Source organism: Stomoxys calcitrans, chromosome 5 (assembly GCF_963082655.1).
Source record: "Stomoxys calcitrans chromosome 5, idStoCalc2.1, whole genome shotgun sequence".
NCBI lineage: Eukaryota > Metazoa > Arthropoda > Insecta > Diptera > Muscidae > Stomoxys > Stomoxys calcitrans.
Genome location: NC_081556.1, coordinates 14,786,207 through 14,810,857, shown reverse-complemented (window position 1 = coordinate 14,810,857; position 24,651 = coordinate 14,786,207). Strand labels below are relative to the sequence as shown.

At 36.2% G+C, this 24,651-nt stretch overlaps 1 protein-coding gene across 14 annotated transcripts in view; it reads left to right on the top strand.

The window, feature by feature from the left end:
* Positions 1–24,651, top strand: part of LOC106080706 (uncharacterized) — a 136,185-nt gene that overhangs the window by 55,611 nt on the left and 55,923 nt on the right. For 4 of the 14 annotated variants that reach the window (XM_013242193.2, XM_013242191.2, XM_013242188.2 and 1 more), the window contains exon 1: positions 23,997–24,167. The exons of 2 other annotated variants lie outside the window; for them this stretch is intronic. The gene's annotated coding sequence lies outside the window, so the exon portion shown is untranslated. Of the gene's footprint in view, positions 1–23,994; positions 24,168–24,651 lie in introns of those variants that run through there. 8 more of the 14 variants (XM_013242182.2, XM_013242183.2, XM_013242184.2 and 5 more) reach the window with 4 other exon arrangements.

Below are 24,651 nucleotides of genomic sequence, written 5' to 3'. Positions count from 1 at the left end.
CGTTCGGACTATAAAGAGGAGGACCCTGCCCTATCATTGAGTTTAAACTTGAATCGGACAGTACACATTGATATGTGAGAAGTTTGTCTCTGTTCCCTAATGGAATGTACATAGGCAAATTTACCTTGTGTGTATCAGTCTTCGTGTCCGCTCGAAGAGCCTTCGAGGAAGGGCGTTCCCCCTTAATATTTGATTCAAATTTGGATATAAGAATACTCAAACAAAAACATCAGGTTGCTGTTTTTAACGAAATTTTTTCTTCAAGGAAAATTTCGCCCAAAAAGTTTCACAAAAATTTTGTCATTAAGGAAAATTTCTTTGAAATTTTAGCATTATACTTTAAACTTATATTGAAATTTTATCTTTAGGGAAAATTTCACTGACATTCTGCCTTAAAGAAAAATTCACTGACATTTTGTCTTAAAGAAAATTTCACTGAAATTTTATCTCTAGGGAACATTTCACTGAAATTTTGTTTTCGGGGAAAATTTTACTTAAATTTTGTCTTAAGGGAAATTTTCACTGAAATTTTGTCTTTAGGAAAATTTCACCGAGATTTTGTCTTAGGGAAAATTTCACTAAAATTTTGTCTTTAGGGAAAATTTCACTGAAATTTTGTCTTTAGGGAAAATTTCACTGAAATTTTGTCTTTAGGGAATATTGCATAGAAACTTTGTCTTTAGGGAAAATTTCACTAAAATTTTGTCTTAAGGGATAATTTCACTCAAATTTCGCTTGAGGGAAAATTTCACTGAAATATTGTCTTTAGGTTAAATTTAACTGAAATTGTGTCTTTATGGAAAATTTCACTGAAATTTTGTCTTTAGAGAAATTTTCAATGGGAAAATTTTTTCTATTGGGAAATTTTAGTGATTTTTTTTTAGGAAAAAATCACTGAAACTTTCCCTTTAAGAAAGTTTCACCAAAATTTTGTCTTAATGGAAGATTTCACTAAAATTTCGCTTAAGGGAAAATTCCACTGAAATATTGTCTTTACGGAAAATTTCACTAAAATTTGTCTTAGGGAAAATTTCAATGAAATTTTGCCTTTAGAGAAATTTTCAATGGCAAAATTTTTTCTATTGGGAAATTTTAGTGAATTTTTTTAGGAAAAATTCAATGAATGTTTGCTTTAAAGAAGAATTTCTTGGATAATTTCATTAAAATTTGGTCTTTGGCAGAAGTTTCATTGAAATGTTTTTCTTTCGAGATAGGTCTGTTTCGATTTTCTTTTTATTCTGGTTGCACTTATTGCTCCACCCTGGTGTAAAAATCATAATCCCAAAAGCTAATAGCATTTCTACGCATTTGTCATAATTGAGTCATATTCCCTTTAGAATTATTAGCAATTGCTTAATGACCTTTGTTTTTTTTTCATTTTCAACTGTCACTGTCGTCACCATTCTAAAGATAGAAACAGAAAAAAAAATTTAATAGTTTCAATTCTATAGGGTCATTTACCTTGCCTTAGTGGGCCAAACTACTAATTTTTTATGTGCAGTCATCATGTCTGGGCAACGTATTTGGCCATGTAAGCCATGAACGAAGGAATGAACCAACGAACGAATGAATGAATGAATGTGAGAATATGCAAAAAACCACACACAACCAAAGCCTTAAAAGTCAGTCACGCTTTGGCTTAGTATGGCTACTAAATTTTGAAATTTAACCATCGTCTATAACCGACCATATGAAATAAAAAAAAAAACCTTTATACATATAACGGTCGACATATGTCGAAAGTGACACTATTTTATTTCAATTCTTTCGCCGGTTTAGTTTTAGTTTTTTTTATTATTATTCTTTGCGAAATAATTCGCAGCAGCAACAAGTTTGCGCAATCCATTTGGTCGCACTTACTACTACTTCGAGGAAGGGGATAGTTTGTAGCGGCAATTTTTTTTTTTATTTAAATCATCAGTTGTGGTTGTTGGTCTTTGACTCGGGACACCAAAGTGTGTGAGTGAACGGTGCGCTGAGAATCACCAGCCAACCAACCGTTTGTAGTTTGCGGTATCCGCACCATTCACTTGGTAGGCTGTGGAGGTCCAAATGTGCGCCACCAACCGACCAAATGTGCACCAACTTTGTAACCACTGCCGCCATGTGAGGCAATTGCAAAATTGTTTCTTATGCAAATTTTATGCGCCTCTAAATGTTATCGCATTTGTGTTGCTCCAAGGTGCAATTACTTTCACAGCATATACAAAAAGAGTGGAGCTTCTTTCCTCCATCCACAGAGGAGAGTTGCTGCAGAGGCCAACTTGGGTGTTGCATTGCTGATCTATTTAAAAATAATTACGACTGGAATTTTGCGATTGTTCTAAAAATAAGACAAGAATAGATTCAGTTTTTAAAAAAGCAATACACGGATAAACAATTTGAGGAAATTTTTTCTTAAGCTAAATTTTTTCTTTGAAGAAATTTTTTTTTATTGGAAAATTTTGCCGAAAATTTTACTAAAAGTTTACCGGAATTTTGATTTTAGTGGGAACATTCGCTCAAGTTTTGTCTTTGGAAAGAAATTTCACAGAAATTTTGTCTTTGAAGAAAATTTTATAAAATTCTGTCTTTAGAGATAATTTAGCCGAGAATATTTCTCCTAAAATTTTGGCTTTAGAAAAAATTTAACGAAATTTTGTCTTAAGAGAAAATTTTAACGAAATTTTGTCTTAATAAAAAATTTTGCCAAAATTTTGAATTTAGAAAAAAAATAAAAAAAAAATTTTCCTCAAAGAAGAAATTTTGTCGAAAAAATTCCTCCTATATTTGGTCTTACGAGAAATTTCGCTGAAATTTTGACTTTAGAGAACGTTTTTGCCTCAACGAAAATTTCACCAAAATTTGTCTTCATAGATAATATTGGCGAAATTTGATATTCAGAAGAAATTTCTCCAAAATTTTGCCCTTTGAGTAAATTTCGCTAAAATTTTTTCTTAAGAGAAAATATTGCCAAAAATCTGTTTTTTTAGAGAAAAAGTCGCTGACATTTGCCCTTAGAAAAAAATTGCCCGAAATATTCTCTTTAGAGAAAATATCGCAAAAATTTTACTTTTACGAAAAATGTCACCAAAAATTTTGTTTTTAAAAAATTTCACCTTAACAGAAAATTTGACCAAAATGTTGTCTTTATTCGCTGAAATTTGATGTTTAGAGGAAATTTTGCCAAAAATGTTGGCCTCAGAACAATTTCGCTAGAATTTTGTTCTACGATACAATTTCGCTGAAATATTGTCTTTAGAGAATCCGTCGCTGAAGTTTTGTCTTTCGAGTACATATGGCTGAAATTAGTAAAAATGTAGCCGAAATATGTCTTTAGAGAAAATTTCACCAAAATGTTGACTTAAGAGAAAGTGTCGCCAAAATTTTGTCCTTAGAAAAATCTCATCAAACTGTAGACTTGATAGAAAAGGACGCGGAAATTTTGTATTCTGAAAAATTTTCGCCAAAATTTGATAAGTGTGAATTTTAACAAAATTTTGTCTTCAGAGAAAACTTGACCAAAATTTTTTTCTAAATTTAAGTCTTCAGAGAAGAAATGTTGTCGTGAGAAATAATTTCGATGAAATCTTGTCTTAAGACTTGTGTTTAAAGAAAATTTTGTCGAAATATGGTATGCACCAAAAAATTTTCCAAAATTTGATATAAAAGGAAATGACTTGAGAGAAATTTTGTCTGTAGAAAAAATTTCGCTTAAATTTTTAACTTCTTTAAAATTTAGTTAAAATATTTTCTTAGAGAAAATATCGCTGAAATTTTGCCTTTAGGGAACATATAGCTAAAATTTGTCCTTAGACAAAGTTAGTCTTTAAAGAAAATTTCGCCCGAAATTTTATCTAAGAAAAATTTCGCCAAAATGTTGTCTGTAGAGGAAATATCGCCGAAATAACATTTCTCCAAACATTTCTCTAAAGTCAATATTTTGGCAAAAACTTGAGAACTAATTTTGACGTGAAACGAAATTTTTTGAGAAATGTCGCTGAAGAAGATTTTTTTGCCTTAGAGAAATTTTCTCCAATTTAAAAAATTTTTAAAAAGTTGTATTTCGAGGTTAGGTTGGAAAGAGGCATAGGCGGATATTAATCCGCCCCATGCCACTATGGACATACCGCTAAGCCAGTAATCGGCTTGTTGTGTGCTCTGTTGTGTTTAGCGAAAATTTCGCCCAAATTTTGTATTCACAAAAAATTTCGCCAAAATTTGACATAGAGAGGAAATTTTCCAAAAATTTTAACTTAAGTAAAATTTCGCTGCAGAGAAAATTTTGCTGAAATTTTGTCTTTAAGGAAATTCAAGCTGAAATTTGTTTTAGAAAATATATCGCCCGAAATTTTGCATTTAAAGAAGTTTCGCTCGAAATTTTTTCTCTAAAGAAAATTTCGCACGAAATTTTGTTTCCAAAATTTTGTATTAAAAAAATTTGGTCAATATGTTGTCTTCAGAGATAATGTCACCGAAATATTGTATTTAAAAAAATTTCAGTATTTAGCCGAAATTTCGTCAATATTTTAAGAGAAATTTCGCTAAAATCTGGTTTGCTGCGAATGAAAACACAGGACTGACATCTAATACCGTTCGCGTGAGACCACCTTTATTAATTTTGCATTTACAGAAAATTTTTGGCAAAATTTTGCATTCGTAGGAATTTCATGGAAATTTTACTCTTAGATAAAATGTTGCTGAAATTTTGTCCTTATATAAAATTTTGCCGAAATATTGTCTTTAGAAAATGTCGCTGACATTTTTTCATTTGAGAACATATGGCTAAAGTTAAGAGAAAATATGGTAAAATTTTGTTTTCACAGAAAATTTTCGCCAAAATTTTGCCGCTAGGTAAAATTAAGCCGAAATTTGGCTTTTTAAGAATTTAACGAAATTTTAATGAATATATCGCCGAAATTAGGTTGTAGAGAAAAATTTGCCACAATTTGGTTTTTAGACAAAAATTTTGGGCAACATTTTTTATTTTAAAAGAAAACTTGGGCGAAATTATGTTTTAAAGAAAATGTTAAATGTTTTTTTTAGTTTAGTTTCCTTAATCCCATTGAATCAACCATTAAATTATGCCCACAATTTGCGAATATTCTATTGTTTACAGGTCAATAATCTCTAGTCTAGGCCATAATTTACGGGATAATGATCGGCGAGCAATTAAAGTGAATAACGTAACACCAAAGCATCATGATGAATGAATGCCATTCGTTATTTTTAAAACATTTTCAACGCCATCATCATCGTGGCTTGCCCCAAAGTGTTGCTTGTTGCCTGCCACCAATGCAAACGGATACAACAGTCAAAACGGCCATTGACAAGAAAAAAAAGCTAAGTGTAGTGTCTGCCAGTTGTTTTGAACACTCGTTATGGGTAATGGTGGTGAACAAAAACAATGATCACATCAATGATAACTAATAATAAACACCAGGTACACGGTGAAAATTTTTGAAAATGGGAAATTTTTATATATACATCCTGATATCATTTTCCATACAACGGAGATGCTCCTTACATCTCTCAAAAAGTCTTAATCTCATTTGGTTCTAGGCCAGAAAATGCTGCCACATTGTTCACATACATATGTTGTGAGCGTCTGACCGAGAAGTGGCTACTGCCTCGAAATCGCCTCTACAACCTTAACGACCCCAAAGACTTTTGTTTGAAGGACTCTCTACTATGTGAACTCCTAATTCCTAAGAATTCTATAAGGGCCCTGCCCCCTATGGAATTACGGCAGGAGTAGAGCGCAAATATGTCCATGAACGTTCCATTAAGGAACAGCAGGGATACTTCCCATACGTCCATGAAAACCAATTATGAGAATATGGAGCTCATATGAGGGATGGGTTAGGTTAGGTTAGGTATGAGTGGCAGTCCTTTACAGACTCACTTAGACAGTTTGAAATTTCGTCCTTATGTAAAATTTCGCTGAAATATTGTCTGTAGAAAAAATGTCGCTGACATTATTTTATTGGAGAACTTATGGCTAAAATTTAGTGAACATTTGGTCAAAATTTGTCTTACAGAAAATTTGGTCTTGAATGAAAATTTCGCCAAAATTTTGTCTCAAAGAAAATTTCGCCAAAATTTTGTCTGTAGATAAAAATTACACGAAATTTTGTTTTATAAAAATTTTATCGACATTTTAGAGAAAATATAACCGAAATGATTTTTTTTTTTGAGAAAAATTCTTCAAAATTTTGTTAAAAAAAAAAAATTATCAAAATTTTGTTTTAAAAAAAAATTTCAAGAAATTTCCTCTTTAGAAAAAGTAGAAAAAATTTTCTATAAATTTTGTCTTTGGAAAAAAAATAATTTTTTGCTTAGTTTTTAGTTCAGTTTCCTTAATTCCTTAATACTGCGCTACCACAGTAGCGACAGAGCAAGGCTTCTAGCGAGAATGCACTGGTGACCCTAGCACGCTACCAACTCGGCTACCGGGGCGCCCTAAGGGGAAGGGATAATTGCGGTAAAAATCTGCCATTGTGTTTGTCCCATCCATACACAACATCTAGCGGCCATTTAGAATGATCAAGGATACTTAGGTGCTGAAATGCGTTACCTTTGAACATTCCACAAAGGAACTGCGAACAAACTATTCGCATATCTATTAGTGCCTCCTTTCTATAGCCAAATCTGAGCGTATCGCTTGATGATATCTCTTTGCAGAGAAATTTTCCATGCCTCACATATCTGTGGAGAGAATGTTTTCATCAGGATTCCGTTCATCGTCATAGGCGTGGTCACAGTGGTCTAAAATATGAAAGCATTATTCAAAATATGTCAAACCTTTTTTTCTCTCAGTGTACGCATTCTGCCAAATGTTCAATTGGTTTGCCTAAGTGCCACGGCATACCGCCGTCGAAGCATAACATTTTTGTGTTCAACAACCAAATGTTGACAACCACTGTCGCACTGAAAGTGGCGGCTGTTAATCAAGGTAGACATACAGCAACCGTGCTGGGAATTGTTTCCTCCCCTCAAAGTTGGGGCGAACACAACGAGTGGCTGTGAAACTGAACAACGTAATTTGGTAATTATTTGGAAAGTCTAACGAGCATGAGAGGGTCCAGGCACGAGGGGTTTGCTTCCTAGTGTTCACAAATTGTTAGCAAACAGAACTGTGACTTTGTTTTATGTTTTAATGCTGTGTACGTAAGCTTAGAGGTGGCGACCAAAGCAACAAATTTCCCAAAACAATGTAAATCTATTCATTTCCCATACAGAAGTTCAAGAGCTCAAAGAGCTTTAATTTAAAGATGATATCACATTAATTATGTTTACATGGAAACAGTATGAAGCAATTGTATGAGGTCTTTTTCTTGTTTTCTTTCAAAGTTCTCTGGAAATATTTAGAGAAGCCCAACTGAGAATGATGATCTCAGTGGTAGGAATTTGTGCAGTTTTTGTAGATGATGAACTTCTAAGGAAATGTCGATAAGTAAATCTAATATTTCACCACAGGGCTGGTCAAATGGGGTTTAACAATGAAGAGTATTCATAGAGGTCATATGGGAATAGAAATGAGACAAGCCATCTTAGGTTTAGGTTTGCACTTATATATAAACTGAATGGGATGAAACTTTGTTTTGTCCTTCAGTAACTTCCGTATTTGCAAATTTGACGGTGTAAATTCCATTAACAAACAACGGGGATACTTCTCGCATATCGAATTTAAGTGGGTCAACTCCCACAAAAATCATGCACAGTTGCTTTCGACATGCAATAGATCTGGCGAAATTAATGAATCCATACAGATATTGTGGTTCCTGCGTGTAGATCAGTTTATGCAGGAAAGTAAGCGACCTCAGGTCCAACAAGTGCTGTAAGCAGACGCCATATAGAGATAAAGAGTATTCAGAGATGTAGTCGCGCCATCTCAAGCCAAATACATAACGAGTAACGCTATTAAAAAAGGTGTTTAGCTTACGTCTATTTACCGTGTCGCAATTAGCAAACAACCCACAGCCGTAGAGAATGCCAGGAACAAGATAAGTCTTTGCCAAGAGAGACCTAGCCCGCAGCGGAGTAACCGACTGAGTGACCCAGAGAGCATGCAATTTTGAATATCCCTGACAAACGGCAGAATCGATATGATTACCCAAAGTCAGTTCTTTGCACGCGGAACGATTTCCTTCAGCAATCTCATTCCTCGGACTGCCGATATATATCTGTACATTGTCAGTGTACATATGTACCTCACAATAAAACAATTGACTCACCAAGTCGTTACTGTACACAGAAAAGAGAAGAGGACCCAGAATTGATCCCCGGGGAACAACTTTTAAAACAAGCAGAGGCGATGATACAGAAGACTTATAGCTGACAAAATAAGACGAACGGACGTAGAAGAAAAATTGTAAAGATGTCCCATTTTATCACATAACAAGGAATGATGTCAAATGCCTTAGAATGGTCAAGAAGAACAAGGAAATTTATCTTGCCACTCTCCAAATTGACCTGATCCTCTCAGTGACCTCTACCAAGGCAGTTACGCAGCTGTGGTTAAGATAAAACCCAGACTGTCTCACATATAACAAAGAGTTCTCGCTGACAAAAGACGACATTTGCAAATACAGCAATTTCTCAAAGACCTTTGACAAGTAACAAAGAATCGCAATTGGTCTATATTCTCTGGAATTCTTAGGCAGTGGGATGAACTTGGCATGCTTCCACGCTAATGGAAAATAACTCGTGGTCAAAATCCTATTGAAAACATAGGTTACATGAGGAATAATAAGGGGGAGCAAGAGTCTTACGAATCTAGGATCAATGCCATCAGATCCGACAGCGTTAGACTTTACAGGCGCTACACACTCAAGGATATCGGCAGGACCAATACAGCTGAAGCCAAAACCAGAGTCGTCATCGAGAGAGGGGGAGGCATTGAAGCCATAGAAATTGCGATCAACTGGGATCTGTGGGACATTAACAAAAGCATCATTAAGCCCATTGATGTCCAAGTTTGTTGAACATCTATTAGTATATTTCCCAATTCCTATGTCTCGAATAACCTTCCAAGTTCTCTTGGAGCCTATTGCAGAAGTAATTTAGTAGTCTTTCTTGGCTACCTTAATCAACTTATTGACGTGGTCTCTTGCTAAGCGAAAGGCATCATGTAACTCAGGCGTCCTCCGATTTACTTTTTGCCTAAGCATTCCTTCGTCTTATAAAATCCAATATTCGTTTTTTTATAAGCTCGGCATCAACTCTTTAACCTCTCCCCAAACTTTCCCTCATTAAAAATCTGGCAATTATTCTTAATTTAGTTGAACACCACATTTTAATTGCAAGCTGTTTGTTTGCAGCCTCTGCCATTGTTGCAAGCCATTTATGAAAGAAAATATGGCCAAAACAAAGCAACGTAATTTTTCTATAGTGATGCAATCAGTTGACCTGCTTTGGCCCAAAGACCATTCAAGAGAAACAATAAAGAAAATGTACGGCAACAATCTTCCGGTTTCATGTCTCTTTCTGTCTATCTGCTGACTCATAGATAAAAAGAGAAGGGGGGTTTGCTAAGAAAAGGCCAGCTCTTTTCTTTTTGTTTGCTAAGAAGGAAGCATCGCAATCACTATGAGAACAGAGAGAAAAGACGAAACTTAACAGAAAGAAATTATGTTAATTTTAGACACAAAACAAAACGCACAATGCATTTAGAAAAACGATGGAAATTTTTAATTTCCCTCAACAATTTTTCTTTGAATCTTAAAGAGCAGAACAATTATTCCAAATGTCGGCTGTGTGGATGAGACAACATCATTTAAGTGAATGAAAATTGCGGAATTTCAGGCGATTAACACAGATCGAGTGATTTCAACAGATGCCTCTAATAAATCATGACCACTGAATTGGCCGAAATCATAGAAATGTAAACATTCCAAAATTTTCTGAAGTGTTAATTATACAAATAACATCTGCTTAAAAATTAATTGATATTGAGATCAATGAGAAGGTGAATTGAAAAGAACTACAGGTGGTTAGTTATAGTGGGAAGAAATAAGATATAGTACCAGGTGAGGTACTACTGAGAATCCTCGCCGAGGAGGGATTTCAACAAGTCTGTAATGTAGACGAATTTGTACTACTAAATACTAAATTTCCATGAATCTTCCATTTAGGAACAGGGAATACTTCTCTCATATCAATGAGTGCAGTCCGATTAAATTTTGTGTACGTCACTTTTATCAATGAAAACACTTTTTTGAAGAATTTCAATATAATTAAGTCAACAATTACTGCATGTCCCAATGGAGTATCGTCATGCATTTTGAGACATTGTGCCGAGCAGCTTTTGTATACTTTATCGTTAATATTCAATAGTTCATTAAGGTTAGGTTTAAGTGGCAGTCTGCTATCAGACTCACTTAGACGTTTTCGTCCATTGTAATACCACAGGAACAGAAGAGGGAAAATGCCTTCTAATTCCTACCGTTGAACCATACAGATCTCTTTAAAAAGCCCAACAACTTGGGAATGTTCACATTCGCTAAATCAGATAGGTTCTCCAAGAAATGAGAACCTAAAGTGGAATTCCTTCTTACTGCTAGTGCGGAGTACACACACAGAAGGTGTTCTATAGTATCTTCTTCTTCAATGTCTACTCTTCAGCTTCTACAAAAGTCGTTACTTGCAACCTTCAGTCTGTCAGCATGTTTTCCGATTAGACAGTTACCTGTCATGACGGACACAATGACTGAGACGTCTATTCTAGCCACATAGTTTTGGAATGCTCACAGCCCCCTCTTTCCGACCATCTACAATATCACACGTTGCCCTTCGAGCCTGATTCTGAAAACTTAGCTTACATGTAGGTAGAGGCATACCCACAGATTCCAGTATCCCTGTAATGTGTAGGGCCCAGCACCCAGAACAGGTGAATTTTGCACTGTTCAACCATCTCGTTGAGAGATCTGCCACAGTCGAGGGCGGTTTTTGTGTACGGAACTACGTTCTCTAGCGATTTAGTTGCTGCCTGGCTATCTGAGAAAATATTTATGCCAATCGTCGTAAAGACATTATTACTTAGCCATTCCACCACCTCATAAATTGTAAGGATCTCCGCCTGATATACACTGCAGTGGTCGGGTAACCTTTTCGATATGACCATTTCTAGATCTTAAGAGTACATCACAAAGCTCACCTGGTCATTTAGTTTGGAACCATCCGTATAGAAGTCCTAGTAACTTCTGTTACCAGGGATATATTATTTCAAGATACAAGGTATTTCCGGTACGATGAAAAGGTATACGAGCAAAGGAAAGGTTTACCAATGGAGTCACCAGCCTCACCAGTCATGACAGACAAAGTGATGGAAGTACTTTTAACCAAAGGTTCTTACAAATACGTAGATGACATTTTCTGCATCTTAAAGAAGACAGAAAATACAGACCACTTTAAGTGCATTGAACTCATTCAATAGAAAAGATGAAACAGGAGATAGATGGAAAATTGCCATACTTCGATACGATTATCCACAGATACGACAGAAACCTAATGATAAATTGGTATCAAAAACCGATGGGCTCCGGGAGACTGTTTAATTTCAATTCGATAAAAAAACACTGCCACAAATTTATTCGAAAAGTATACGACAGGTTTCGAAGAAGTAAACGAAGACAAAATTAAAGTAAATTTTAAGGTGGACGATTTTCCGAATAGAACCATATTCGATTTGAGAAGACATATGAAGACTAACAACAACAATAGAGCCGAAGAAATATATATTTGCCTTTGACGTATATTCCAAATTTCTTTGAGAGATTCAGTAACTCAAATAAGTACAACAGAGACAGGTACCAGATAGCGAAGAAAACGCACAACCCCGTAAATAAGTTTTTTAGTAATGCAAAATCCAGAAGGAAGATAACTCAAATGTTGTCTACAAAATAACATGTAATGGGGACAAATCCGACATATGCCCAAAGGTATATGTCGGTACTACAAAAACCAAAAGATTCTCGGGACACAAATCTGTTCAGAATACTATGGAAGACCCTTGGAACAGAAAACGGCACTTGCAGCTCATTCCACGGTAACAAGACATAAATCAAATCTAAATGATGTGGAGATTCTGACGCAGTAGAACAATCACAAAAGGAGATATTCTCTCGAAATGCTCCATAGTTTAAACGTGCCAGCACAAGAGAGGGTAAATAATAAATCAAACACCGACAACTGTGCACACATGTACAGAAATATAGAAGAGAATATCAGCGTTAGTTGTAAAGTAGCCTTTCGGCTCGACGCAGTCCGAGTTAAGGGAGGAATACGCATGTAACATTGTGGAACAGCGAAACGGTCTGTAGAACGGCGAAAATCCTATGAGGGAACCAGATCGTGAGAAGACGAGGCTATTACTGAAAGGAAGCAAGAAGGAGGTCAGTATAGCTATTGGTATCATAACGGGACACATAGGACTTAGAGCTCATTTATGTAAAATCGGCAAGTGATAGCATATGTAGGGTATGCGGGGATGATGAGACGTTGGAGCCTTTCCTTTGACATTGCCCGGCGTTCGCGTACAACAGATACCGGTACTTAGGTGGAGACACAATATCAGACATGAACCAACTTAGGGAGTGGTATTGAAAACAATTAAGGAGTTGGTAAATAGCACGGAATTCCCAACTTAAAATTTTCCTTTTAGAGGTTAATTTATAGTTTTTAGAGCGCACAACAAGCCGATTACTGGCTTAGGTTTATGTCCATAGTGGCATGGGACGGATTGATATCTGCACCCTCTTTTCAACCATTAACCTGATATACTGCCTGAGGATAAATATCGATGATGTATCAAAATATTGGAGAAATAAATAATTAAAACACTTAAAAATAAAAAAAATAGGTTTTTTTTTTTATAAATATATGACCTCGAGCCAGACAAACAGCGACAAATAAAAAATTAAAAAAAAAGAAATTTAAAAATTTAAAGAACTAAAAAAAATTATTTCCTAAATTAATATTTGTCTGTTTGCGCTTTCTTTTTTGGTCTTAAAATCACATTGAGTTTCAATTGTAGGATATTGTCTGGCTTCATTCCATTGTTTAATGTTTTCTTTTCAAAGAATTGTGTAGCAGAAAACATCAGCAAAAGTCTGTTTTTGCTAGACTGTTTGACAGGCTACCGTATCGAGATTTCAATTTCAACCAAGAAATGTCATCAGCGGACGATGTCAAATGGATCATGGTGCTTTACAACCACCTCAACTAGAGTAGATTGTAAAGCATGCATCTGAATTTGAGCAGGGCTCTTTAAGACGACTTGATTCACAAGCGCAATAGAAAACAAATCAAATCTTACTTCCCTTATTCAAATGCAACAAACCACACAAAAAATGTTTAAAAATCTCACTCCTAAAAATTTAAAAAAAAAATTTTGTTTGATTTTTTTAGATGTAAAAAATTTTAATACAATTGTTGGTTACATTTTATAGATATTGACAAGATCAGAAGAGGTGAAATACTTCTTTCACCGCTTAAGAAAGCCCAAACACTTGAATGCTTCTTTCGATACTTCGAATACGTGTTTTGACCAGCGGACATCACATTGTATCTTCATGCCCAGAACATCAAGAGTATCTGACTGTTCTATAGGTGACTAACGGCAAGCCTATTTTTCCTCAAAAACATGTTCTTATATGAGGGGAAAAATTTTTTTAACTGGTTTCATTTGTTAACTTTACACCAATCTAAACATCATAACAATACCTCTTTCCTAACTAGAGCTAGAATTTTTCTAAGAAAGCTCTATTCTTGGGTATTTTTTTACCCATTTGTCGTTAAAGGTGTTAATGGTATCAAATATGCTTTTCTCTGGTTAATAGTTTCAATAGATGCCTTTGATACTTTTCTTTGCTGTATTAATTGATTTATAATAATCTCCAATTACATCATCTCCTCGTACTATAATAGTAGCCATAATCATATTCCATGAAAGTCAGTGTATCGAATTCCTCATTTCCATTTTGCATAACCATTGGCTGCTGCACCAAATTCAATAGCAACAATGCTATGCTCAAGTGAAAAAGAATCTCATTGAGCTATGGCCATAAAATATCTGTGGAATTTCAAAAAGCATGAAAATTCAAATTTTAACACTTGCTATTCATCAATGATCAATAAAAATGAATTGCAATAATGTGTAGACGAAGTTATGCAAATAAACAATTTCAATTTACTTTTCATCTTAACAAAATATTAGCTCAAAAAATATGCAATGCTTTAAAAATGTTAAAGTAAATAATAATAAATAAATAATAAAATATGCAAAAAATAAAACAAAATAAAGTAAAATGGTATTAAGTTCGACCGGGTCGATTCTTGGGAATTCAACACCATGGATTTTTTTAAAATCAACATGAACTTAATTGAAGGGCATAGTTGTTTTACTCATACCAAATTATGAGTAAAACAAAATTAAAGCTTCTAGCGACTGTTGAAAGTTAGTCGGGAGATCGGCTGACTAAGAACCCACCTTATCGCCTCTGAAAGTCGAATCCTCCTCGGCACCGCTTTCGCATTGCTTCGAAGTGGCTCTCTCATCGGTCCTTATACATTCGTCCATTTTATCGCTTGCGTCCAAGCTCCCATCGTTGAGATCGCTTATGCCTCATCGAGATCAGTTTTCTTTCGTCTTAGGACGTCTTTGCAATATCAGCGCTCCATTTGTCCATACTTCTGAACATTTTGTCTACAACATTTTCTGAAGTTATTGACCCTATCTGGTCTTCAAGGGATGCGCGTGGTTTTTCACATCGTGTGTAGAATGTATGCTCAGCACCATACAGGTATTCTTCATCTTCGTAGAGACAAAAAGGAGTGCTGTACTTTGTGAAAATATTTCCCAAAATATTCATGTGCGAACAGCATTTGCATTATGTAATAGCTTACATCCCCATGTCTCCTATATAGAAATTTCTTGATATTTGGTATCAGTTTCGCGGTTTATCTCCCGTATGCTTCGTTCTCCCATCGTATCTGCTACTTTCTTGTAGTCTCTTCTCTTATTTCATTTCTGTAGTCTTGCTTAGTTTCACTGTTGCTCACTCGCGCCTTGAAAAGTGCAGAGCATTTATCGACCATTTCAGCACCACAGCAGCCGATACTACTCGTTACGACGATGCTACTCCTAGTGCAGCGGTTCGCTGAACTCTAATCAGCTGTTGTGCCCTGTGTCTGACATGGAGGCTATCTGCCCAGATCTCGCACCTGTATAAGAAGATGATGTTGCAAGCTTCCATCAAATGTTTCCTCTTTTTGGATAGTGGCCCTCCTATTTTCGCCATAAGTCTACTTAGATAAGCCGTGATTCCAATCGCGTTTTGAGCAGAGAATTTTATATGCAGACCGAACGTCAGTTTGGAATCCAGTCGAATTCCGAATTCAATTAAAATTTTAATTGAGAATTACAAAAGGGGGGGTGGCGGAAACTCCCCCACATCCGAATTTTCAAAAACCACAGATCTCGGAGATGCGTGCACTGATTTAATCGACATTTTGTATGCTACGAAATTGGTATAACATTTTTTGATCAAATAACCTGGGGGGACGCCCCATCCCAAAACCCATCCGGACGGACATGTTTAACGATTGGCACAATATGGGTATCAAATGAAAGGTATTTAAGAGTAGAGTACAAATGTGACATACAAATGTATTCCTTGGTGTCTGAGTGGCCTCCCCACTCCCCAAAACATCCCCGCACGGACATGTTTACCGATTGGAAGAATATGGGTATCAAACGAATTGTATATAAGAGTAGAATACGAACTTGGTATACAAATTTCGCCCAAAGTGTTCGATATGGTTCCCACCCTCCAAGAAACCCCCCAACAGGACTCTTTCATCGCTTTGAGCTATATGAATATCAAATGAAAGGTATTTAAAAGTAGAGTAAGAATCTGATATAAAAATTTAGTCCTTGGTATCTGAGGTGGCGCCCAAAACCCCCAACAGGGCTTATTTACCAGTTGGGACAATATGGATTACAAATGCAAGGTGTTTGGAATTTGAGTACTCATATGTTCTTTGAATTTGGGGGTGAAAAGGGGGTTTACGGGGCCTTCCCGACCATCTTCTCCCAAACTGTCGTGTAGGACGGTCGAGAATATATTGTACTCAAATCAAAGGATGTGTCAGAGTGCAATCCCCCTCCCCCTATTCACCCAAAAAAAAAAGAAATTAATAATAATATATAAAGACCAATCAGTGTAGAATAGGAGAAATAATAGGTCTTTGGTAGTAGAGTACACTTTTTACCCTCAAATTGGGATAGTGACAGAAGGACCTATGAATCCTTAAAAATGTGGTATCCCAAGTTTGAAATATGATTTTAAATGTAGACCAAAACCAAAACAAAAAAAAATAATGTGGATCTGAGCGAGATGCGTTGCCCTGAATATCTTGAAAGCCACCTTCAAAATGCTTGACATAATAGGGCCAAACAAAATCGTGCTCCAGCACGATGCTGATAGTATTTTTGGGTCCGACCCCTAAACTCCCTTCAAACCGGTCATGTTTGCCTACAATCTGATAGTAGAAAACAAAATTGATATCCAATTTAGTGGTAAAGTGTTTGGGGGTCGTCTCACTCCATCAACTTCCCTAAACCAAGAGCACAATGCTGATATTTTTTCAGGGTTTAGTGCGTGGGTGGCCGCCACAGCCTAGATATCCCTTAATGTGGACATGTGACAATAAGGGGCTCAAATCTGATAACTGTTTTATGGCCAAGTGTTTCAGGGACGCCTCACCTAAACTCCCCCTTAACCATACATATTTACCGACTATAGCAATATGTTGCTCAAATATGCGGAATTCCATGCAAATAAGTAATCGCTCTTAATTCAGCGCAATTTATTTACTATTGTAGCAAATTTTTTTATTTTATTTCAATTTATTCTTTAATTTGACAAAGGTGTTGATGAAGACACATGGCGTAACAGAAATCATGATCCACTAACCAGTCAAAGTGTTTTGAATAAAAACACACTCTTGCTCAACTGTCATAAGTTCTTTGCTATGCTATTCTTTCAATAAAAAGCATTGAAAATGATCTCGAACTGGAAGATGTTCGAAAAATCACGAACCGGAAGATGTTCGAAAAATCACGAACTGGAAGATGTTCTATCACGAAAATATTTTATTTTATTATAATTTATTTTATTTTAGTTTCCTCCTCTCCTCATGAATTGGGCGGCAGACATTTTCAACAAACAACAGACTTTTTAGCAGGCAGCCTGCTGGTCTGAAATTGCCATTTTGCTATGACAGCAGAACTACTGCTGTAATAGCAGTAAAATTCACTACTAACAGTCAGCAGACAGTATCTGCTATTATCAGCAGACTTTTTCTATGAGTGTGGAGATTTACAGCATTCCGCGTGAAAAGCTGAGCAGAATACTCTGCTTACCACACTGTAAACATTACAAAGGATAGTCTTAGGTACAATCGTCAGCTGATTGTATAAAGGGAAAATAGATGATCGAGTCATTAAATCCGGATTTTATGAGCTGTGTAAACGGGGTTTTATGCTAGAAAATTTCAATCTATGAAATGAAAATCTCAGATTGCACCTGGCACCACTACGTGTGGCATTGACCAGATATATATATTGCAGCCTGTGTATATGTCCCTCTGTGATATGGCTGGCACCTCCAAAAAGTTTAAACTTTGAGGCTTGGCAACCATAACATAGCAATACAATTTGTTCATGGCCGTGATTACGTATTGCTATTTTTCTTTTGTTTTGTTAAAAAAAATAAATTGTAATACCTCTAGAAATATTTTGTAAATTTAGCATTTTGTTTTGATTTTCAAATACTTTCATGCAACACGAAGCTTATGAGTTTTCTTGTCTAAAACTTTAGACTTTATGGGCGGCGGATGTGCTGACATGCAATCGATTAAAAGACGTTACTACAGTTTAAAGAAGAAAAAATACAAATTTTATATAGGGGGATTTATATAAGTTTAGCAATTAAAAAAAGTAAATAAAGTCTGTATAACGAACGACAAATGAAAAACTGTTGAATATCATTTTGCACCCTCATTTAAAATATACAGTGGCTCCAAATCGGACTCCAACGCTCTGAAACCATACGATTTTATACCCATTATCCTGGGTGAATACTAATCTAGTCATTACATTTAGAATACCTCAAATTATGGAACGAATTATCAATTTGTCCTTGAATTTTAGATTAAAGTATAGCGGGAATACTTCTCTCACATCCTCATATCAATTAGTGCTGTGCCAATCAATTTATGTTTACCTTTAAGTTACCTCATTTTCATTGCAGAGTGGCATAGAGAAGTTTTACCCTGCTGAATACCTCACAAAAGTCGCAAGCATTGCAAATTGCAAATTTTGCCCATGAACATTCCACTAAGGAACAGGAGCAAACTTCTCACATATCAATGAGTGCAGTCCGATTCAAGTTTTAAGCTCAAGATTGGGGACCTTCTTTTTATGGCCGAGTCCGAACGGCGTGTCGCAATGCTACACCTCTTGGGAGCGAATTTTTTACATGGCATAGTTCCTCACAAATGTTGCCAGCACTGGGAGGGGAAAACCACCGCTGACAATTTTTTCTCTGATGGTCTCGCCAGGATTCAAACCCAGGCTAACCTCTGCGATACGGTGGCCTCCATGTCGCCAGCATTCGTGAGACAATAACCAATCGCTGAAATTGTTTTCTTATAAAGGGTGATGTTTTAGATATTATCTTTTTGGCAACACTGGTTTAAACAGCTCGTATTTTGTTTTTCTGTCAAGCATCTTCACATTGGTCTATAATTTAACCATGAATCTTCTTACAAATGAACAATGCTTGCAAACTATTGAATTTTATTATCAAAACGGGTGCTCTGTTAAGAATGTTCATCGCGCGCTTCTTCCATTTTATGGTTTATTCGACCCTCTGAAACGGCTATTCGGGCTATTGTGACTAAATTGCGCACCAAATTTACATTGTTGGACCTGTCATTGGCTAGAACATACGTCTCAGTCATTGTGTTCGTCACGACAGGGCACTGCCTAATCGGAAAACATGCTTACATACTGAAGGTTGCCAGCAACGACTTTTGCAGAAGCTGTGAGGACATCGAAGAAGAAGAGACTATAGAACACCTGTGTGTGTGTCCCGCACTAGCAGTCAGAAGGACTTCCAGTTTAGGTTCTCATTTCTTTGAGAACCTGTCTGATTTAGCGGATGTAAACATTCGCACATTGGGCTTTTAACAGCGATCTGGATGCTTCCTTCTTCTGATGGCAGACTGCCAATTAAACCTAACCTAACCTACATTGTTGGACATTAAACCATCAACACTCTTACGTAGAGTGCGAACTGAAGAAAATATCGCAGCTGTATCGGCCAGTGTTAATGATGACCATAAGTTATCGATTCGTTGCCGTTCGCAGTAATTGGGTTTCTGTTACTCAACTACGTGGAAAATTTTGCGGAAAGATTTAGGTGTGAAGTCTTTCAAAATACAGCTGGTGCAATAATTGAAGCCGAACGACCTACCGCAACGCAGAATTTTTGGCGAATGGGCTCTTGGAAAGTTAGCCGAAGGTCCATTTTTTTATCGAAAAATTGTGTTCAGCAACGAAGCTCATTTTTGGCTCAACGGGTACGTAAATAAGCAGAATGTTCGATTTTGGAGTGAAGATCAGCCAGAAGCATTGCAAGAGCTACCAATGCATCCAGGAAATGTCACAGTTTGGTGCGGATTATGGGCTGGTGGCATCATTGGACCGTACTTCTTCAAAGATGATGCGTATCGTAACGTAACTATGAATGGTGAGCGCTATCTTGAGATGCTATCCAACTTTTTTTTGCCCAAAATTCAAGAGCTTGACTTGCGTGACACATGGTTTCAACAAGACGGAGCCACATGTCACACAGCACGTATAACAATGGACTTATTGAGAGGCGAGGTTCGGTGGACATTTTATTTTATTTTCGGCACCGGTCAATTGGCCGCCTAGATGTGAAATTTAACGCCTTTAGTCTTTCTATGTGGGGCTATGTTAAAGCTCATATCTATACAGATAAGCCCACTTCAATTGACGCATTGTTTGAAAGAGTATGCCATAATTGGACTAAGCGGATGGACCGTTTGAAGCGCAGACACGGTCAATATTTGCATGAAATGAACTTCAAACATTAAATTATAGCGACCGTACTATCAGTTCAAAAAAAGATTTCATTCATTTTCCAAAAATTCATGTTTTTTTGAAAAACTTTCCTATAGCTCTTAAAAAATCACCCTGTATTTTCGCCAAGATTAGAAACCAGGCAAGAATTGTTCTCGGTAAATTAGTTTTTAGCAAACTTCCTCGAACTGATCTCATATCATACTGTTCAACATGTTTCCTATCACTTAAATCGGAATGTGTCGCGATTGCACATTTGTAAAAATTTGGCATTTCAACAAAGCGAGATAAACCAAAGCAATGCGGCACACCTACAAACACTTGTAAACATGTACATACAGGTGATGTATTCACATTTTTTAAAAATGTAAAAGATCCCAGCTGATTTGCAATAGTAAAAAATGTAAATTTTCATTAGATTCTGTTAAAAAGAACGAAGATGTTCAAATGACGTCAAATATAAGGTGTGTGATTGAGTGAATTGATGATAAAGATATGTCTGTTGTTTACTCTTCACATGATGCAATCCAAACAATAGGAACAACAAATCATGGTTCTTGCTACACGCCGTAGAAGATAACAACATAATAAAATTAATAAAAACAAATCGAAACAAATGATTTTAATACACCCATAAATTATTTATATGCTTACCTCAAAATCTTCCTAATTACCAAATATTGAACATAAATTCATATTTAAAAACTAATGGCCATAATTTAGCACTCCCCTTAAAATTGATACAAAATACGAGTATTTTTTTTTTTTTTTTGCAATGTTACTTACACCCATTTGCTTTTCAACCTAGGCACTCGGTGCAAGCCTCCAGCATATTTGTGGCTAGATTTCATACACTCCTATCACATAAAACACAATAATGAACCTCCTAAGCGTATGCGTAATATCCCAGCCTCCATGTCATTCAACATCATCATTCAAAAGTGACAATCTGATTGGCATAAATTGAGTAATAGGAAACCATAGAAGATGGTAGCTAGATACAGCATCTGAAAACAAAACCATTGGCAGAGTTGCCGTAATTGCTTTTTTCCAACAAAGTTTCTCAACTTTTTTATGCAAGTCTATAAATGAAGCTTAAATGAAAGCTGTATTAATATATAAATCCTCATAGCTTATTTGAATCGATATGTGCCCTCCCACCCATCCAAGCAAAATTTATAACGGACATTATATATAGTAAAGGGTGTGTTTTAGACTTGTGGTTTTCAATTTGCCCACACTTTTCTCCAAGTATGCCTGCTGGAGTTTGCTTTCTTTTTGAAAACCAATGCCCCACATAAATCATTACAAACGATACAGCGATTTGAGGAGGGAGCTCAATGATAAGGGACCTCCTTTTTATAGCCCAAGTCCAAATGGCGTGTCGCAGTGCGATACCTCTTTGAGGAGCAGTTTTAACATGGCATAGTACCTCACAAATGTCGCCTGCACTTGGAGGGGATAACCACCGGTGAAAATTTTTTCTGATGGTCTCGCCAGGATTCGAACCCAGGGTTTCAGCGTCTTAAACAACCATGATAACCTCTGCGCTACGGTGGCCTCCATTCAAAACTCTAATATTCGCACTAAATACTAACCTAGTATCTTCATAAATAAACACGGCGCCCCATATAAACCTTTGCCCCAGATACCAAATACAGCCCACATACATCCATAAATAGTAATGGCCGCCATACATATAAATCGATCCCCGATTTCACTATTGGACTCACAAAAAAGTGATTAATACGCCGACTAGCTTTCGTTTTTCTTAAATTATTTGGCATATATTTCTCGGAAAAAGTGTCCGATTTCTGTGGCAACACTGACTATCGCTTCTCACAAACAAAAACACATGGAAAATGATCTCTGCTGAATTTTATTGGTTTGTTGTATCTTAACGAGGTGACGTCATGATTTTTCTTTGGGTTTTCCCATACATCTCAAAGAGTCGGCGCACTAGATTTGACTCTTAGACACTACATTTCTCAATGGTAACGCCGGCAATTGATTTTGTGTGCAGCAGCTAAAAAGTATTTTAACGACAATGATCTCTCCCTTACCTCTTCCACAACCAAACATGCAAAAACGTCAGATCCCACTTGAAGTACACCTTCAATTTAAGCGAAATTTAGTTTATGTTCAACCAAAAACGCAAATCTGGTATATAAATTTGATCTCCAGGAAACTAAACCAAAACAATATGGGTCTCCATTAAATGGTATTTAGAAGTTGAGTTCGAGTTGAGTTGATATGCCAATCTAGGTTGCAATTTCTAGCGGCCACCCACTTTCTAAGAACCCTCTAAGCAGACAGGACTAGAGTGAGAAATTGATTTTTGGCAAATTTGGGATCAAGTTTAGGGCATAAAGGATAATAGTGGACTTAAACACAAGGTATTTGAGAGAAGGCGACGAATATGATATGAAAAATAGGATAGTATAAATTTACGGGATTAGGTGTTGAAGAGGGGGGATATTAATTTTGCCGCTGGTACAGCATTAATTCTGCTGTGGTTTTAAATATCAGTCCGCAAAATGTTTTAAATACCAGACCAACAAGCTACCTGATAAAAATCTGCTATTTTCTAAAATAAAAAAAAAATAAAATTAAATTACATGACATGGCATTGCATGACATGACATGACATTGCATGACATGACATGAAATGAAATGAAATGAAATGAAATGACATGACATGAAATGAAATGATATGGAATGAATTAGAATGAAATGGGATAAAATGGAGTGAAATGGTTTGAAATGGAGTGAAATGAAATGAAATGGAGTGAAATGGAATGAAATGAAATGGATAAGAATAGTTGTACAGTACTTTTTATCAAAAAGCGGCTCAGGTTACACCCTACCTGAGCCGCTTTTTGAGGCTCAGGTTACACCCTACCTGAGCCGCTTTTTGATAAAAAGTACTGTACAACTATTCTTATCCATTCCATTTCATTCCATTTCACTCCATTTCATTTCATTTCACTCCATTTCAAACCATTTCACTCCATTTTATCCCATTTCATTCTAATTCATTCCATATCATTTCACACTGCCTGGAACATCGGATATTGTATCAAGTATAACACAGTGTCCGTAGCCGCCACATGACCAATAAGAAAGCTCCCTTCACCTCACGACAGTGGTAGCTGCAATTTGTCTACCCACAATGTCAAGATGCACAAAATGCAGCATTATATTCAGTGCACCAGATGGTGTCGTCCTCAGTGCGGCTGTGATGCCCAAACAAGCCATCCTTTGGATCCCGTTAAGTATTGAACAGTAGGTGGACTTTGGAGGCGCCGTCCACCTAAAATCTCTTCAGAAGCACTACAAGCGGAAAACCACTTAATGTGAAGGTCGGCGATCTGGTAATCGCGATGGACGATTTGCTACTGCCTATCGACTGGCGCTTGGGGAGAGTAGTTAAGACTCATGCTGGGTCACATGTATTGCAAATGTAATAAGTTTATGGCCAAAAGTGTATGTATAGCAGGTTTCAGCTCGATAGCTTTAGTTTTAAAGACTGAACTGACAGGCGGACGAACTCACGTATATGGCTAATTGGTATGACAATTGACAACTTGAGCAACAAGACCAGCGCCTGAAACCTATTTTCTTAGACTTCCTTACCTTAATCGGCTCTGTACTCTGTTTTCCTTATGTCTCTCTCTCATTGCCACTCTCACTCTCTTCAAATGTCTCTCTAATGATCTTTGCGCAACTTTCATTGAGTTGTCCATTTTCTCTCATTTTCAGCCACTATGCGAACAATTTTCATGCAACACAATTCAGTTTTCTTTTGGTTTTTGTGAAAGCAGAATTTTTCACTTTCCGATAAACGCGCTTCAGTTCTATTTTTCCGTTCCTTTTTTTCCATCTTGATTTCGGTTTAGCTTTAGTTCGAAACGATTTTGATTTAAATAAATTTTTTAATTTCTTTTAATAATTTTGTATAATTTTTTTTTTAACTACAAATAAAATTTCGAAACGAAGCCAACAAAAGCAAGTGAGTTCGAGTAAGAGAAGAAAAAGTGTTAACAAATATAAGTGAAAATATATTTAAAAAAAACCCCATGAAAAATATGAAAATCTTTGGGAGATACATATTAAAAAATCATTCGTATTTGAGAATCGTATCTAAAAATAACCAACACAATTTTTTTGTACTGGCTAGTACACTAGGTGTCTAATAAAATGAAAAGCCAAAGCAAAAGCAAATTAACAAAAAAATGAAAAGTGAAAAGTTTCTGAAGAAAAATCAAAACAACAAAAACAAAACATTTGGTGGCGTGGTGGTCCATTGGTCTTGGGATCCACTGCTTGCTCTCCCATTTTTATGTTCGATTTTCTATCCCAAACTGTTTGTATATTTTTAAAATAATTTTGTGCTTACTTATCGCCGTCGTCTCCTCTCACTAACCCCAGATGTATTTGCTACCATATTTTCGTTGCACAAAAACCGCAAAACCAAATTATATATTAAATTCTTT